Below are 19,501 nucleotides of genomic sequence, written 5' to 3'. Positions count from 1 at the left end.
AGAGTAGTGATGGTAGTCAACTACTAACTAAAAGATTACTGATTGCATACATTTAGTGTTTATTGATTTGGAGGGTGGGGGAGGAAGGCAAGCAGTATTATTACATGTGTATGGGTATACTAGTTGTGCGTGTTCCAAATGGGGGTGGAGGTTGGCATGGCAAGCAATAGCTCAGTCGGTATAGTGGCCTTGAAACCAGTTGTGGGGATTTATTTCTCAGAATTAACGTTGTGCAGACTCTGCTTGGTTTCTGAATAGCTTATTAAGCCTGTGACTGTGTGCATACATAAAGATCTCAAGTTCACAGTTTCAGGGCTTGGAATTAATGGAAACATCAACACACATGCAGGAAAAACTCAAAAAAAGGAGGGGGGGGGGGAGTTTGGTCCCACGGTAGTGTTTGAATGAAAGCAATCTTACTTTTTAAGAGGGTAATCTTGCAGGACTATGATTCTTACATTGGTAGTTGACTAGTGTAGTTGTGGTTTTGTACTAGTGAGGAATGTCATCTATGTCATGTGATTTCTTGCTTCTTCTTTTTGTGTGTGCAGCTAAAGATGTTGGACCTTGCCTACAGCCTAGTTTTGCATCTCCAACACCGTGGCTTTTCTCTGAGACACCACAGAAAACACAGCCTTTTCTGCTGCTGAAAGGTAAACATTAGGTTAAATTTGTGTTTGTTTTGATTTGTATGTTTTCCTTTTGTAGTCTATGGCAGGAGATTTGTGCAGGTGTACAAATGGTAGAGGTGTCAGAGGAAATGTCCACTTGTTACTTGTCTCTATATCAGTATATATATGTATCACAAATACGCATCAAATGTACTGATAGAGACCACATGGACAATTTCAAGCACTTTTCTGCCAGGGGTAGGGTCAGCTATGTAAGAATCATGTCTTACTCTGTTCATGCAAAAATAAGGTTCTGCATTTGAATGAGTTTGAATCAGGCACCTGTGTTTTTGCTCTTGTTTGTGCCCTCTTGTGAACTGTTAACTTATGAACAACCACCCCAGCAAGCAACTCTTTACTGTTCTGAGCACAACAGAAGGGCGCATGGTCTGGGCATATGGATGGTAAACACATCTCATGCACAAGTACAGGCCTGAAAGTGGCGAGTATTTTCAATTACTCGCCATGGCGAGTAAAAATCATGTAAATGGTGAGTAGAAATGTTAATCTACTCGCCACATGCGAGTAAAGTTGATAAAACAAATGGTTGTTTTGACGAGTAAAGTTTCAGTAAATTATGAGAAGTACATGTACTAGCAGTGCTTCATTTTGTGGACTTTCAGTGCTGAAGTATGATTGTGTGGATTGATCATTTTGTATTCTGTTATTCAGATTGCCACTTGCTTTCTTTTACATATATTTACAAGTTGGTGGCTGATTTGTGTGTGTTGCAGAACACAGGTCCATGAATAAAAGAACCCAGCTGGTATTCTTCATTCATGGAAAATGAAAGGAAATTTATCAGCCAGGATTCACCACTCACTCTGCTAAGGGGGAACCCCGGTCAGCCCTACAGTGGATGAACAGCTTGGTCCTTGGAGGGAAAGGTAACCACTGCAGCACTTTAGAAGGGGTCTATGTCGACCAACAGTGGCTGTATTCCCTGTATGTTAATTTCCTGTACATATACACTAGGGAATATACTTCCGTTAGACGCCATGGAGTTACTTCAAGCTTACGAGAGTGAAAGTGATTCAATGGACGAGAGTACCAGCGAGGAAAACACCAGGCTGTTGGGGGTGGGGGTGCAGATGTTTCTTTAACTAAATCCGTTTTGATAAACGGTCGAAGCATGTTTTGCTTGACTGGATGCCGCACGCGATTTCAGGATTTTAAATAGATTCTCCTATCTAACCGCAGTCACGCGCTTGGCGCAAGATTGTACGATATTATACTTCTCTACAGAAAATCCAACTGTATTCCCGGTACACAGGGAAAACACCTATGGCTATGGGGAATACACCTTCTTTTGGTCGACATAGACCCCTTCAACCTTACAATATGTGAATGTGTAGAATATTATGCTTTTGCTTAAAGCTTGTTACATTATGACTAAGACAGAAATGTTAATCATTCCCTTGGTGCAAATCATAAAAAGAACAATAGTGATCTGATATACTGTAGATTAATCGAGGAAAAGGTGTGTATGACCTAGAAGAAACTGGTTTTGAAAGTGCTGAGGATGGATGGAACATTGATGCAATATCATTTACTACATTGAACCTGGGTTTCAAACTGAAGTGCTTTTTTATGCTTCTTGTTGTTATATATACGGTCTCGATTGACTCCTGTGTTCAAGAGACTGTAAACAACCATAAACAATCTTGTGTTGTTGTTATGTGGTGGTGGTTTTGCTGTTGTCTAGCATCTACCCGTAATTGGCTTTATCAAATGCACCAGAAACGAGCATGAGTTTGTCGGATTAGTGAACTGTTTGAAAAACTTTAATGTATTTGTGGTTGACAGGTTGTTATTATTTCTATATTGTGTTCTTCTTTTTCTCAGGTGGGCTGTCTTCTGAAACATATGAATCGGGAGCGTCACATCTTTCTTCCTGAGACATCCCCTCTTGAAAATGGTGTGGCGTTTAGCTGAATGGAAACGTGGCAGTGTCCTGTTTTTCATAGCTTCGATGCGCGAAGTTGGGGATTTCAGCAGAGAATTTATTGATTGATTAATTAATTAGTTATTTAAGCTCACCTCACTCCTTAGTGTTATTTAGGGGGATGGGGGGGGGGGGGGGTGGTGTTGGCCTGGATCTTGTTAGTGAACTTTCTTTCTGGCAACTCGCATCAGAAATTCCAGGTTTGCTTTCAAGGCAATAGACGGTTTTTGAAAATAATTCTGTTAGGATTATCAATCAATCAATCAATGAGGCTTATATCGTGCATATTCCGTGGGTACAGTTCTAGGCGCTCAGCAGTGATGCCGTGTGAGATGAAATTTTATACGGCCAGTAATTGCAGCCATTTCAGCGCATATTTACCTTTCACGGCCTATTATTCCAAGTCACACGGGTATAGGTAGACAATTATTAACTGTGCCAAAGCAATTTTGCCAGGAAAGACGTGGGATCTTTAACGTGCACACCCAATGTAGTGTACACGGGGGGGAGTTCGGACACCGAAGAGAGTCTGCACACAAAGTTGACTCTGAAATAAATTTCCGCCGAACCTGGGATCGAACTCACGCTGACAGCGGCCAACTGAATACAAATCCAGCGCGCTACCAACTGAGCTATATCCCCGCCCCAATTATCAGCAGTCCGGAGGTGTAAAAATCCCTGTACTGCAGTCAGGTTTTTCAAAACATCTCGAGCACGCTCTACGCCTCTGACAGGCTGTATCCCACAATCGGGACAAACGACCAACTTGGATGTGTATGCCATGCGCACAATATGATACCCCTTGCCTTTAAAAATCAGCGGTCACGAGTTCATCAGAGTTCAGAATTTGTTGTGTAAAAGATAGCCGCTGTCAGCTAGCCATTCGTGGCTCAGGTGATTGTATTTAATACAAATTTAAAAACAGGTTTCTTATGTAGCGCACGCCGCACAGCATACACATCACAGTCAGTCGCTTGTCCTGATCGCAGGATAGCGTGAAACATGCTCCGGGAGACTGACACTAATCCTTACATAGTTATTTAAAGAAATTGTGTATTGGTACAGCATGTTATGCATGTACTAAGATAGCTATTTGTAAATATTTGGTAGATATATATGGTGGTGTCCCGAATTGCTCCCTCCCAATTTGCCCCATCCCATATGGTCCCCAATTATTCTTGCATTTTGCTGTGAGTAACATAACGTGTGCAAAGGCATTTGTCTGAAGCGCATTTCCAAAAAGACCCCCCGCGGGTTAGGGGGAAGAATTTACCCGATGCTCCCCAGCATGTCGTAAGAGGCGACTAACGGATTCTGTTTCTCCTTTTACCCTTGTTAAGTGTTTCTTATATAGTCAATGTTTGTAAAGATTTTAGTCAAGCAGTATGTAAGAAATGTTAAGTCCTTTGTACTGGAAACTTGCATTCTCCCAGTAAGGTAGTATATTGTACTACGTTGCAAGCCCCTGGAGCAATTTTTTTATTAGTGCTTTTGTGAACAAGAAACAATTAACAAGTGGCTCTATCCCATCTCCCCCCCCCCTTTCCCTGTCGCGATATAACCTTCGTTAAACACCAATTAAAGAAAGAATTTCCAAAAAGCATAGTTACCATTTGTTTTTTTAAATCTGAATTCGTGACTGTTGTTCTTGAATACTCTTTCGTTTAGGTTTCCAAAAATGCTGATTTAAAGGGGAAGGATAGTTGAAACTGTAACCGTTCACATTTTGCTCCCAGATTTGCAGTTGTTGTTTTTACTAGGAGTTTGGACGGGCTCGGTGTTCTTGTGGATAAGACATCGGCCTCCTATTCAGAAGGTCATGAGTCAAAATCGCGGCCGCCTGGTAGGTTAAAGGTGGAGAATTTTCTGATCTCCAAGGTCATTGCTTATGTGCAGACCTGCTAGTGCCTTATCCTCCTTCGTGTGTACACGCAAGCACAAGACAAAGTGCGCACGGAAAAGATCCTGTAACCCATGTCAGAGTTTGGTGGGTTATAGAAACACAAAAATACCCTGCATGCTTCCCCCGAAAGCGGCGTATGGCTGCCTGAATGGTGGGGTAAAAACGGTCATACACGTAAAAATCCACTCGTGCAAATTTGTGAGTGAACGTGGGAGTTTCAGCCCATGAGCGAAGAAGAAGAAGAACTATGAGTTTTACTCTTTTAAAAAAATGATTTTCAAATTCGAAGATTGCCACAACAGTAGTCTATCTCATCCGACTTGAACCCTTCAGACTCCCTGTACATGTACTTGCAGTTTAAACTCATATTTTGTCTGAGTAGTAGGTTTTGCCTTTCACGCCTCGTGGCGTGTAGGGCAGCGATTTTGTCTGAGAATAGTTTTCAAATGCAAAGTCCTTCAGAAAAACTGCGAGAGAAAAATCTGGAGTGCTAATATCGTGTTGGTGTACCTTCCACTCAGTGGCCGAGTGGTAACGCACTTGCGCTCGATCGGAAGCGAGAGGTTGCGAGTTCGACCCTGGGTCAGGGCGTTAGCAATTTTCTGCCCCCTTTCCTAACCTAGGTGGTGGGTTCAAGTCTTTCGGATGAGACGAAAAACCGAGGTCCCTTCGTGTACACTACATTGGGGTGTGCACGTTAAAGATCCCACGATTGACAAAAGGGTCTTTCCTGGCAAAATTGTATAGGCATAGATAAATTTTCATCAAAATGTTCATCAAAATGTCCACCAAAATACCCGTGTGACTTGGAATAATAGGCCGTGAAAAGCAGGATATGCGCCGAAATGGCTGCGATCTGCTGGCCGATGTGAATGCGTGATGTATTGTGTAAAACAATATTCCATCTCACACGGCATAAATAAATCCCTGTGCCTTGAATATGTGCGCGATATAAATTGCATAAAATAAAATTAAAATAAAATCCCTGAGCTTAGAACTGTACCCACAGAATACGCGCAATATAAGCCTCATATTGATTGGTATGTAAGAAATGTTAAAGTCCTTTGTACTGGAAACTTGCATTCTCCCAGTAAGGTAGTATATTGTACTACGTTGCAAGCCCCTGGAGCAATTTTTTTATTAGTGCTTTTGTGAACAAGAAACAATTAACAAGTGGCTCTATCCCATAAATATAGCCTTATAAATGTACTCCGTGACTGTATTTGTATATGGTGAAAAGGAGAAGATATAAAATTTGTGAAATAGGACTTCGTATTTGGTTTTGTCATAATGAATTTGTTGTTTCTCTGTGTGTGTGTGTGTGTGTGTGTGTGTGTGTGTGTGTGTGTGTGTGTGTGTGTGTGTGTGTGTGTGAGCATGCATGCATGCGTGCTTATGTGTGAGTGCACAATTGTGTGTGTGTATTAATCCAGCAGAAACAGCTTCTCTTCCATACATTTGAATCATTTATATTGATACCACATGGAGACTATTCTGAACACACAAGCGTGGTTTTCTCTCTACAGTGCTTTTCCTAAAGTTAAATATTGAATTTTTAAATTTAAAAGTTTTTGGCACACCACTTTAAGATAATGCTCAAGGAAAATAAATAGTCTTCTTTTTTCATTAACGCTTTTTCTCACAGTGATGTGTCAATATCTCAGACGCAAATCCAGAGTCATGCACCGTTTTATGCTTGGGAAGCGCACTATACTCACTTTGAAACGTGCATAGTGTCAAAAGAAATCACACACACACACACACACACACACACTGAAAGTATGAAGAAGCCCCTCCAACTTTTGGTTGAGTTTGACTGCATTACCTTGAGGAGACTGACGACACTTCACAATGGAAAGAAAAATAACTTTTACATTTCAGTGATTTGTTTTAAGTACAAAAGTACAAGTGAAAGTAGAAATAAATTAACGTGACACTATCCCGTAATCACATATCAGGGTCAACTATAATCAGTCCATTGGGTTACAAAACTTTATTCAATTTGTTATCATGACAGAAACAATGCATTGTTTTTTTAAGATAACTCAAGCATAAATGCTTATTTTAAGTCATCCTGGTATGTACATAACAAAGTTTAGCATGATGGCGGACTAGATACATTTACTCATTTCAGACAACGAAAACAAACAGACAAACCTGATGCGCAAGCAATCAAAAAAGGGAGGGGGTGGTAGTACAGAACTTGGTGGGGGTAAAAACAAGAAACAAAAAGAAATGGGGTACGAGAGAACAGAATTCAGCATAAGGGGAAAAAAAAGGACGACGAAGACTTGGAGCGCCAGAAATGTTGGAAGAGTGGGTCACGTCACAATAATATTAAATGCACAGAAGACACACACGCAAAGTTAATACATTTTGTGATCGGCGAAAATGGCACTAAATTACATAACGATTGGGCCATAATCGATAAGTCGAAACAAGGACACAAAACACGAGAGAAATTACGAAGAACAATTGGTCAGGCAGCATTTGTCTCATGACAGTGTCAAATGAACATTATGAATAAAATGTAGAGGCTCATGTACGGAACATGCCTGTTTGTCTTAATAAATTCTTGTACAGTTATGAATATGGTCTGATTGACATTCCGGGAATATTGCGGGATGCCTTTCAATAATATTTCAATAAACTTATAATCAGTTATCAATTGACAATAATCGTACATCTCTACACAAGGGTCAATGCAACAAATAGTGCTCAGCAGTCTCCCTTGGGTAACCGCACTCACATTTGGGGCAATCCTTAAGGTGCCGCTGACAAATCAAAATTCAAATCACTCAAACCAATACCATACCTGTCAAGTCCTACGCATTCTGCGTAATTCTTACGGATTTTCGGTGTTTTTTGGGTCCTACGTCGTATACCTCAAACCATACGCATTTTCAGCATTAAAAAAAAAAAAAAAATTTGTTTTTTTGTTGTTGCTGGCATGGACTGCCGTTCATTCATTTCTGAGGAGGAGCTTGCACCAGCCACACAACAGAAGTTCTGGCATGATGTGCGCCAGTTCTACATGGCCTGTGTGAGGAAAATGTTGAATAAATTTCCATTTGGCAGTGAATCCCTGCAACACCTTCAAGTGCTGGATCACAGTCTGGGAGCTGACACACTGACTGCCTTCTTACAGGTCAAAATTAACTCTGATGCATGCTGCCATGATTTTAAGGTGACTGGCAGCATGATTGACAAAGCAAAGATTTGCACAGATGAATACAACAAAGAACACAAGTGACAAGTGACAAAAAAAATGAACGAACAAGAGTGCAGTGTAAATGTATTACATGTAGTGGTAAATAAAGAGCAGTTTGTGTAGAAAGGAATTTATGTGTTTTACTTTTAGTTTGTGAAAACCAATCTGATTGGTTTAGTGTGTATGCGTGAGAAGTTGAATTTGTGCGTTTAACCACATCCTGATCCACGCATTAACTATGGTTTTTGATCCCCAACTATGGTTTCTTATGCCATTTACTATGGTCAGAGGCCAAAAGTACTTGACAGGTATGCAATACGCAGTCTGCAATTATGGACTTTTTCAAATCTATCTCCAAAATAATAATGACATGGTACTTTAAAATCAACGTTGATTGCAGTAAAGTAATTGACTGACAATTAAGGTTGTATGTGGGGTGCCTAAAATTTGAACTTTTCTTATTCCCGAATATTTTTTGTGGGCGCAGAAGCACGGGGCAAATGGTATTGTTTTTTTCTGGAGGGGGATCAGACAATATAAAACCAATTAGAGGCCGAGTTGCCTGACAGAAAGGCCAATTCTATCCCCAGTCCATGCCGGTTACATGTAATTAGCTATGCACACATTTGAGATCGATACCCAACCTTACTGAGCATCAGTTCTTTGCGTTATTTTAATTTTCTTGTTTTTCTTTAAAATAAAAAAGGGAATGGTTTTATTGATGTCATTTTATTATGTCATTATCTAGTCAGCATAAATGACTTTTGTGGATACAGGAGAAAGTGTTAAAATGTGAAGATTTCAAGTGTGGTTTGTGGTCATCTGCTCAGTTGACCACTTAAAATGTTGTTTCATTTGATGATACGTTTTGTTTGGTGTTCCCGCTTGAATGTGACAGTAAGTTGTACAATGTTACTCTGTGTGTGTGTGTGTATGTGTGTGTGTCATGTGTGTGTGTGTGTGTGTGTGTGTGTGCGTGCGTGAGTGTGTTTGTGTGTGTTGGTGTGTGTGTGTGTTTGGTAACCGGCTTTGTACAGCGGGACCACCTTATTTTGTCATGTATTTTTATTCATTCTGGAGCTTTATTAAATAAACTGCCCATTTCAATCACAACTCTGGTCTGGTCTTATTGTCAGTGTTGCATAAATGATTGTATGTGAGCTTGTGAACATACAAAGAAAAAAGAAAGAAACATTCTGTGTCGAAATATCTTGACTAAAAATCAGGCGGAAGACTACACCTGTTGCATTTCCTATTATGCTCAGGCAATTATAACTGAGGGCGGAAGCGACAATGATTCGTTTTCCCCCCAGATAACATTAATTTGTAGAGACGGAAAAGGAACACGCACATTCTGGAACTGATTTGTGTAAATAACTGAGAGGGTGTTTTGTCTGTTTTGTGAAACGGTCCTCACACATTTGCAAAGTTCCACAGTTAGGCAGCTGAATTAAAGCATTACATAATGCATAGTGTAAACTCTAGGCCCTACTTCAAGGTCTTATTACTTCAAGATGCATACACGTGCTGTTGTATCTGTTAGTGCTTGCCGGACACCAGTGCTGATTAAAATGGCTTAGATTGTTACTAATTTGAAACTACAGTATGTCCTTTTACGCGTTGTGGCAACTGAATTTTGTTGGTACCGATGATTTATACAAAGACTTTTATCACAGGTTTCTTCCATATCAAACATTTATACTTACCTTCAAGTTCGAGTTTACCTTTACTTTCACGAGGAGAGTCTGTGTGTGTGTGTGTGTGTGTGTGTGTGTGTGTGTGTGCGTGCGTGTGTGCACGCTTAAATATTCTTGATTTTTGAACATAAGCAGTTTATCTGTCATGGAGTTGTGCGTGTTTTCATGTCTGCGTGTTCTTTGCCCCCTCCTTCCTCCTCTCGGCAGTCCGGCTTCAGTCATTTTATTCCTCCCCTCAAAGCAGAAAGCAGCATTGTGTTAATGTTCAGAACTTTGCCAGGTTTTTTGTTTGTTTGTTGTGCTTCTTTAATTTAGGTTTGTTGTTTGTTTAAAACACTCAAACATACGCACACATCCACACGCACACTTTTACTTTTTAAGTTATAATAAGTATTGCATTCAGCCACGGTTTTTTTTCTCAGTTGATATTCTGATTTTTGCCATTTTTTTGTGTAATTTGTTTTTGTTGTGCTTGTTTGATGTAGGTTTGGTGTTGTTTGTCGTTGTTTGTTTAACACACACTCAAACACACACTAACCAGACACACACACACCACCACCACCACCACCACCACAAGAATAGGTTTACACTCACTTTTTCCTCCACGTTTTAATTTTGGCAATATCATTAACCCAGGATTGCAAAGCAGGGATCATTTGTCAATTTCATAACAAAGTACATACAATTTCAGCTGGTCACTTCAATAAAATGTGCATCATCACAGGTTTCTGCTGGAATGACAGTGTCTTATCTGTCAACACAAAATACACACACACAAAATGAGTGTGATGCTGTATGCCTCCTAACAGATCCTAACTTCACCCTCCAAACCTCCCTGCAGATGTATGTTCTGTGCACAAAAATAACCTTTTAAAATATACAAAATGCAGACGACATTTCTACATTTGTAGTTGTGCTGCAGACCTGTTTACCCCCATAACTTGGCATAAGTGTTTTGGAGTAATGCTCAGCCCCAAAAATAGTAATCCTGGTACAAAAATAGTAATCATCCAGCATTCGTCGCCAATTACAACACACATGACAACTGTGTCTGCGAAACGCAATCATGCACATATATCCATCATTCACAAACAAAACACATCAGTCAGTTTTTGTAGTCATCATAATGTCAAAGAAGATTACATCAAAAGCACATGCATCACTGATTTTTTTTCTTTTGCTCGTAGTAGGCCTTTTTCAGTGTGTCAAGCGCTTCTCTACTGTACTTGCGCTTGCTGAAGGTACTGAACTTGTCAAATTCAGGTGCACGGAGCCCCTGGGGCTTTTAGTCATACCTCAGGCAGCTATCTGTTAGAAGAACTACCAAGTTTCATTGACTTGCACCCAAAGAGTCGAGAACTGCGATTTTTTTACGAATCAATTTCGTACTCGGACCCGGCTGGTCTTGACCTATTTTTGGATCTAAATTTAGATCAGGTAGATCACCACATCATGCACAAAAAGACACGTCACTAGCAAACTATGTCAGACATCATCATGAGTTTGTATAAAACAAAATGGAGGCCGGAATCACTCAGTTGAATCGAACTCCGACCAAACACCACGTAATAACTAGGTTAATTTATGCACTCGCGTGAACAAGAAACTGTCGAGCTTCACAGATGTCGTCGTTGGGTAGTTTTGGGTTTGTTTTACTACCATAGGAGGATTTTTGAACTGTAAATGCACTCAGCTGCAACAAAAACGCAAAACGAAGGCTGTAAGCTGCACTGTGCCTTTAAGTAGCTCAACACAATGATCGCAGCCCAGGGTGCTAACACAGTTTGGAAGGTCAAGGTTTTATAGTATGCTTCACTAACGGGATCTTATAAAAAAGCTAAAACATTTACCACTGAAGAAAAACCATCTCTGAACAATTCAAAATTGTCACACTACTAGTTTTACATTTTAAGGATCTTGCCTAGTGCATATCTTTTTATTATGAAACATTTGTATTGTAAACAAAAGAAAACACAATGTCTTGTGATCTGTAAATGTTCTTAATACAGGGAACTTTATACATTGTTCAAGTGAAGTACTGTACAGCCTATTTAGCTTGTTCATTTTCTCCCTATAATCTGCTACAATTCAATAAACTGCTGTAAACTTGTGTGCCCTTAAAGTAGATTTATGTCCTTCTGTGTGGGCACCTTCTTCTTCTTCTTCCTCTTCAGTGTTCAGTGTTTGCATTTGGATGTGTGCTCTCTGGCCAAGTCTTGTTGCACAGGGGTACGGGTGGCAAGAAAAGGCCACCCTCTCAGAACGTGTTGCAGAGTCTGTTCTTCCTACCCTAGCCACAGTCGCACGCTGTAGGTGCAAAACCTATCCTTTTGATGTGTACCTGCAGACAGCAGTGTTCTGTGCAAAGGCGAAAGATGGCTGTCTGTTCTGCGTGAGTAAGATGGGGCTATGGTCTTGAATGAGCTGGTAGCTGTCTGTCTTTAAAAAAAAAAAAAAATAGACATCAAAGAAGCTGCAGCACCAGCCAAGTGTTGACTGTTTTCTTTATGCGTAACCTGGTCCTGGCAGTAGCTGTTGTCCATCTGTAAACAAGCAAGATCATTATTATAATATATTGATGGTGTATTTGTTTTACCCAAAAGACGATTAAAATAACATTTAATTTTTGTTTTAGTTATGTGGCATACATGCAGTGGAACGATCATATCTTGTGATATCTTCCCTCTGAGAAAAAAACTACTATTCAAAATGTACTTTTACATACTTTTTTGCTAACTTAGCCTTAGGCTTTTGAAGATCCACATCCAATCCTGCCACAATGTAGGCACAATCATAGGCTAAAATTGTCAGGGTTATTTACCATCGAACTGTCCTCAACATTCTATGCTGACACACACACATGCACACACACACTGGCACAGACACATAACTTGACTTCACTTAGGAAGGTTATGTGATGCTTAAATCATTTGTCTTGCCACTTGTTCATCACAAGTAACCACTGTGTTTATTGCTGGTATGTGCTTAAATGGAGGGATAGTCTTATCCCATGGTAAAATTTTTTTTTTTTTTTTAAAGCCTGGCAGGTGATGTGAGATGTGAGCCAAACTGTGTTCACGAAAAGCAGCCGGCCTTTAATAACACAAAGCTGCCTCTGTACACAATTCTGCTTTTACACATGCTATCCCTTAACTTGGATTCATACCAAAAATCAAGCCTGGTTTCATAGGAAACAGTCAGAATGTTGATTCAGCATTTAGAATGATAATCTTATTTCATGTACACGCCTTGGCAAATCTGACAATTAAGTAAGCAGAAGTTTTCTTCACGGGACGGATTTGCTCATTTTATTATGTAGCAATGCACTTCACTTGGTCACATACACCCCCCCCCCCCCCCCTCTGTGCACAGTGATAGTTTTAAACAAGGAATTCTGTAAACACAGGGGTGGTCAAATACACCCCCCCCCCCCTTCCCTCTGTGCACAGTGATAGTTTTAAACAAGGAATTCTGTAAACACAGGGGTGGTCAAATACACCCCCCCCCCCCTTCCCTCTGTGCACAGTGATAGTTTTAAACAAGGAATTCTGTAAACACAGGGGTGGTCAAATACACCCCCCCTTCCCTCTGTGCACAGTGATAGTTTTAAACAAGGAATTCTGTAAACACAGGGGTGGTCAAATACACCCCCCCCCCCCTTCCCTCTGTGCACAGTGATAGTTTTAAACAAGGAATTCTGTAAACACAGGGGTGGTCAAATACACCCCCCCCCCTTCCCTCTGTGCACAGTGATAGTTTTAAACAAGGAATTCTGTAAACACAGGGGTGGTCAAATACACCCCCCCCCCTTCCCTCTGTGCACAGTGATAGTTTTAAACAAGGAATTCTGCTGTAAACACAGGGGTGGTCAAATCCACCCCCCCCCCCTTCTCTCTGTGCACAGTGATAGTTTTAAACAAGGAATTCTGTAAACACAGGGGTGGTCAAATACACCCCCCCCCCCCCTTCCCTCTGTGCACAGTGATAGTTTTAAACAAGGAATTCTGCTGTAAACACAGGGGTGGTCAAATCCACCCCCCCCCCCCTTCTCTCTGTGCACAGTGATAGTTTTAAACAAGGAATTCTGTAAACACAGGGGTGGTCAAATACACCCCCCCCCCTTCCCTCTGTGCACAGTGATAGTTTTAAACAAGGAATTCTGTAAACACAGGGGTGGTCAAATACACCCCCCCCCCCTTCCCTCTGTGCACAGTGATAGTTTTAAACAAGGAATTCTGTAAACACAGGGGTGGTCAAATACACCCCCCCCCCCTCTTCCCTCTGTGCACAATGATAGTTTTAAACAAGGAATTCTGTAAACACAGGGGTGGTCAAATACACCCCCCCTTCCCTCTGTGCACAGTGATAGTTTTAAACAAGGAATTCTGTAAACACAGGGGTGGTCAAATACACCCCCCCCCCCCCCCTTCCCTCTGTGCACAGTGATAGTTTTAAACAAGGAATTCTGTAAACGCAGGGGTGGTCAAATACACCCCCCCCCCTTCCCTCTGTGCACAGTGATAGTTTTAAACAAGGAATTCTGTAAACACAGGGGTGGGACTCTCTTGTGATGAAAAAAGAGGAAATCCCTTTTTTTCCAGGGGGTTCGGGGGCATGTTACCCCGAATTTTGGTTAAATGGTACATTAAAATCTGTGCAATCTGACAAAAAAGACATTCTCCACACTCCCCACCCCCCCCCCCCCCCCCCCCCCCCCCCTCAAAATTACTATTAGTTATCAGGAGTTTTCAGTCAGCACAATTTAACTCTCAAGCCTCCAGTGTTCTGTTTCATCTCCACGTCTCTCCAAATCATTCAGTCAACAAGTCATAGATATTGTAATGAAATGTGACGCGGAAAAATAGATTACTCCAGCAGAATTCGTAAGTTGTGTCCGCGGAAATCCGCGGAAAAGTCCCACCCCTGAAACAGCACTGCATGGTGCCTTTTCCAGAAATAAATTCATCAAAAAATGTCAACTCACAACAGCAAGAGTCAGTGTGTCGATTGTTCATATGTGACAAAGTTGAGGGATGAGCTTATCCTATGTTAAAGCCTGGCCAGAACTGAGACGGTGACGAGAAGTAGTGTGCCTATAATGACACAATGCTTTCTTCGTAAGCAATTAGATTCAACATCTCAGATCTGGTCAGGCCTATACAAATGCCATCTCTCAACTTGGTCCATACAAAAATCATGAACCTGGCTTAATTCTGTACAGAGTGGGAATTTGTTTTTCTCTTTTTCGAAATCCAAAATAAGCAAAATCAGGTCTTAAAATCAATCAATCAATATGAGGCTTATATCGCGCGTATTCCGTGGGTACAGTTCTAAGAGCAGGGATTTATTTTATCTTTTTATTTTATGCAATTTATATCGTGCACATATTCAAGGCGCAGGGATTTATTTATGCCGTGTGAGATGGAATTTTTTTTACACAATACATCACGCATTCACATCGGCCAGCAGATCGCAGCCATTTCAGCGCATATCCTACTTTTCACGGCCTATTATTCCAAGTCACACGGGTATTTTTGGTGGACATTTTTATCTATGCCTATACAATTTTGCCAGGAAAGACCCTTTTGTCAATCGTGAGATCTTTAACGTGCACACCCCAATGTAGTGTACATGAAGGGACCTCGGTTTTTCGTCTCATCCGAAAGACTAGCACTTGAACCCACCACCTAGGTTAGGGAAGGTGGGAGAAAATTGCTAACGCCCTGACCCAGGGTCGAACTCGCAACCTCTCGCTTCCGAGCGCAATTGCGTTACCACTCGGCCACCCAGTCCAAGTCCAAATGGAGCAAGTCTTAAAATGGGAGTGAATTTACAGATGTTATGAACAAGAAGTCTGCGAAAACAGGGTCATTAATAGGAAGGAGTCTTAGATTGGGGTGTCTTAAAAGGGGCAGGGGTGGAGGCCACTGTAATGACCATGAAATAATCAAAATAATACTATCAGTCATCTTATTCTCTACCAAATTTCTAGAGGTCAAGACAATGATACAGATTATTTACTTGTGTCACTGTTAGTGTCATTCTATGAATAACAGACCGATAGAAAGAGAGCTCTGTGTCTTGTACCTGGGTTCGTGCTCAGTTGCTTGAAAATTGACTTGTCAGAGGTTCTTCTTCAGCCTTACACCAGCCTACAGCGGTAGCTTCTACTTCACCAAACTTTGTTCTGAAACAAAACAAATAAAACACATATTCAGGGTCAAGCATATGTATCAAATCATGATCACACAATTAGACCTTCTTCTTTGGTCAGTACTATTGAAGATTTGTTAATTGTTTCTTGTTCACAAAATTGCTCCAGGGGCTTGCAACGCAGTACAATATATTACCTTACTGGGAGAATGCAAGTTTCCAGTACAAAGGACTTAACATTTCTTACATACTGCTTGACTAAAATCTTTACAAAACATTGACTATATTCTATACAAGAAACACTTAACAAGGGTAAAAGGAGAAACAGAATCCGTTAGTCGCCTCTTACGACATGCTGGGGAGCATCGGGTAAATTCTTCCCCCTAACCCGCGGGGGGTTGTACAAGATAATGAAATAGAGTGAATTTTGAAGTGCATTCATAATTAAAGCCCAATCATGTGGTTTAACCTACCTAGTCTTGAAAAGCCTGTCCGAGGAAACAGATCAAGCACCCTTCCGCAGACCTTCCTGACGGAAGAGTCTTGGTTGTAACCGCTCACTTTCTAAAGTAGTCCATAAGCAGTTCCATGTGCCTATGTTATCACTGTAACCAGCTCCTTTGTGTACCTGTGATCTGGATGAGCTGCAACACATAAAACTTTCATATGAACACTATGTCAAGTATACCAGTTAGCATCCATCAAACACTGACTGACTGAGGAGCATCACAAGATCTGTTCTAAGGAGGTAACAACTATTGTCACAAAGTGTTTATGATACAGCTGCAGGCACATGGCACTGAGTGGTCAATTGGTGGGGGGGGGGGGGGGGGCAGAAGTTCTGCTCAGTCTTGTCTGCTGATACTACACTTTGTGGTGGTGTAAGGCAGGGAATCACACCCCAACCACTGGCCCCGCCCACCTGGTGTCGAGTGCATGTGCATAAATCAGTCCCAGTCATGGCTGGCCCCGGTTGACAACTGCCATGTACGGGTACATTTACTTTGCAGTACAGATTAGTTTTCAATAGCAATGACATCATGGACGCACACCTGCCCAACGCAGACAAGGACAGCAAAATCAGGGACCAAACGTGATAAAGAGTAACTAATCGTCACAAACATCAAAATGCTTTGCATTTCTTGACCAGATAACAATCATTTCTGGGCAATTGAAGATTATTATTCCACCTACAGGCTATCACCCCCATGGCTGTTACTTGTAACACATTTCATTTCTTAAAATATGTTTTGTAAAGTAATACTGTAGTTAATAGATTTCTCTGAAAGGCACATTCCTTCTCATGAAAACAATTTGGCTCACCGTCTAAGATCTGGTCAGGCTTTAAAATGGGATAAGACATGATCTCTTAACTTGTTCACATACCCACAATGAACGGTCTGGTTGCTCTCTGCGCCAAGTGCGATTGTGTTATGAATAAATGCTGTAAAAGCTACAACTGTACTAGCTCATTTAAAAAAAAAATCACAAAATGTCACTTCACCACAGCAAGCAAACAGTGTGTTTATTTCTGGTATAGAACAGACACACACATACACACACACACACACATACACCAAAGCAACACAAAAGCCCAAAACATGCCTACCATCTAAATGAGGAATCCAGTTCCAACTGTCTTCTGCCAATATAACACTGCCAGAGACACCATGGTGTAGAAAGTCAGTTTAAAGAGAGACTACCTGAAAGAAAAATGATACAATAATAATAAAACACCCAGTGCAATAGACATACTTGCTCGTTAAAGGCTTACTTTACCATGTAAAAACATTTTGCTTCACAGTCTCAGATCTTGTCAGGCTTTTACTTGGGATAAGATCATCCCTCTACTTGGACGAATAGCAACATAGATCAGCTTGAATGCTCTCTGTGCAGAGTGGTTTTTGTTTGTTTGTTAAAGAATTAGTTTTGTTAACAACACTGGTACCTTTTTGTGAAAATATTTCATCACACATTTTAACTCACCACAGCAAGCAGTCACTGAATATATAATTTTTTGTATGTGGCCAAGATGAGGGATTCCATGTTAAAGCATAGCCACATTATACTGTAGTGACAAGGCAAGTTCAGAGGTTGAAATTGCCAGGGTCATTTTCCATCCCCATGTAGCCTGGATTTAATTACTGGCATGTTTTTCAGTTAAAGAGATGTGTCACTCAGAATGACAGGAGATGGTTCACTCAATGCAGAGCATAATATAACATTGATTTCTTCATGCCATCTGATTTGCAGTTGAATTCACAGGGCGAGAAAAATTCTAGACTGTCCTCAACATTCTATGCTGACTGTAAATTGTAATTATATAATACATCCACCCAAGCTAACTGGTACACTAATCACTTGCTCTGGCTTACTTCTTTTTCCAACATAATAAATCTGTTATTTGTACTTTAGCCTTTTGTGGTAAAATATTCTCATTACCACCAGTTGCACTCACAAGCTATTGCACTAGTGTATTTTGGAAATGATCAAAGGACTTACTTGTGTTCTACAACAGCACCATGTCAGTGTTGCGGGAAGAATGAGGCAGGGCTTGGTAATAACTGAGACCTGCAAGTAAACAGAACATATTTAGAATCCCAGCATGTGTTATAATTTGTGTATATTTATATTATAAGGTCTTACATTGCAATAACAAACACACACACACACATGCACACACTCATTCAATGTGCTCTATGTGCTAAGAATAAGAGTGATTGTTTAATGAATTAACGCTGAAGAAGCTACTAGTTGCTTAAACACATTCATAGCAAAATGTCACTTGATCACCACATCAAGCACACTGTATCTTCATTTCTGGTTGTATACATTGTATGCAAGTGGAGGGATGATCTTATTCCATGTAAAATCCTAGCTCAGCTGATCTCTCTCAACTTGGATTCATACCAAAAATCAGGAGCCTGGGTGTTTCTGTTCAGTGGGCATTTCCCTATTTGTTTTATTTGAATGCATTTCTTAAAATTAATAAAAAGAACACTTCCTCTGCATAGCCGTCAGGATGTTGGTTCCACCTTTAGGAATGTGTCTTAGTGGACGGACAATCTTATTCCATGTACATGTTCCATTCCTTCGTGCATTATGTGATTCTACTGTATTTTAGTCATAAACAATGACCTTCATTCTAATAAGAAGAGACTATTATTACCTTTCACCTCGGACGTGTCAACTCATATTTTGCCGCTGAGTCGGCGGACAGTTGCTGGAAACCGAGTCCGTCGTCACACCATACTTGTTCGATCACAGTTTCTTTGTTCATCGGCCGAAGCAGGCCCCTCCTTCGCTCCCGTCTCGGCCACAGTTTCCTCAGTGCAGTCGGGCATGAGAGCCCGCCCTTGAACGCACTCTCCCCTGTACCGCATAGTTTTAAACCTCCCCACCTTTTTAATCTCCCTGTTTGCCGGAGCTAACCACTATCGGTAACAGTGACTCAACCGCAGGACTCTGAGACGTTCGCAAGAACCCAGTCCTCTTCGGAAGAAGATGATGATCAAAGATGCATTGCCGACGCCGGCCATGTTGAATTAGTGAAAACCGAAACGTGGAAGCGAAACTAACTTATCTTCGGGAATCAATTAGGAAAATTATATGTGTAGTAGGTAGAAAAATGGCATTTAATGAGACAGATAAAACTCGGATCAAATGAGAAAGAAAGAACTATCCAAACTTGCAAGCACAGCCGCGGTAGTCCTAAGTACGTACTGAAGTTCCCGATCCATGTTTTAGTCTAACCAGCGCTGTCTCTAGTCTATAGATGCGCAACAGGATAAGAGATACCCTGAGGTTATAAGTGATACTCCCACATACGTTGCACAAGCATAATTTAACGTTACCTTATGTACGGTCCAACCGGTGTGCAATGGGTGGAGAGAGAGGGAGAGAGAGAGAGAGAGAGAGAGA

The 19,501-nt window shown here is 41.0% G+C and overlaps 1 long non-coding RNA gene across 1 annotated transcript; it reads right to left on the bottom strand.

Moving 5' to 3' along the window:
• Positions 1-10,017: 10,017 nt before the first annotated feature.
• LOC138955636 (uncharacterized) lies at positions 10,018-19,465 on the bottom strand. Its single transcript, XR_011452314.1, has 6 exons — positions 18,750-19,465; positions 18,083-18,151; positions 17,190-17,283; positions 16,054-16,224; positions 15,515-15,614; positions 10,018-11,970 (listed from the first exon to the last, which is right to left on the bottom strand). It is a non-coding gene; the product is annotated as an uncharacterized lncRNA (long non-coding RNA).
• Positions 19,466-19,501: the final 36 nt, after the last annotated feature.

Source organism: Littorina saxatilis, unplaced genomic scaffold, assembly GCF_037325665.1.
Source record: "Littorina saxatilis isolate snail1 unplaced genomic scaffold, US_GU_Lsax_2.0 scaffold_522, whole genome shotgun sequence".
In the NCBI taxonomy this organism is placed as follows: domain Eukaryota; kingdom Metazoa; phylum Mollusca; class Gastropoda; order Littorinimorpha; family Littorinidae; genus Littorina; species Littorina saxatilis.
This window is presented reverse-complemented; position numbering and strand designations above follow the sequence as displayed.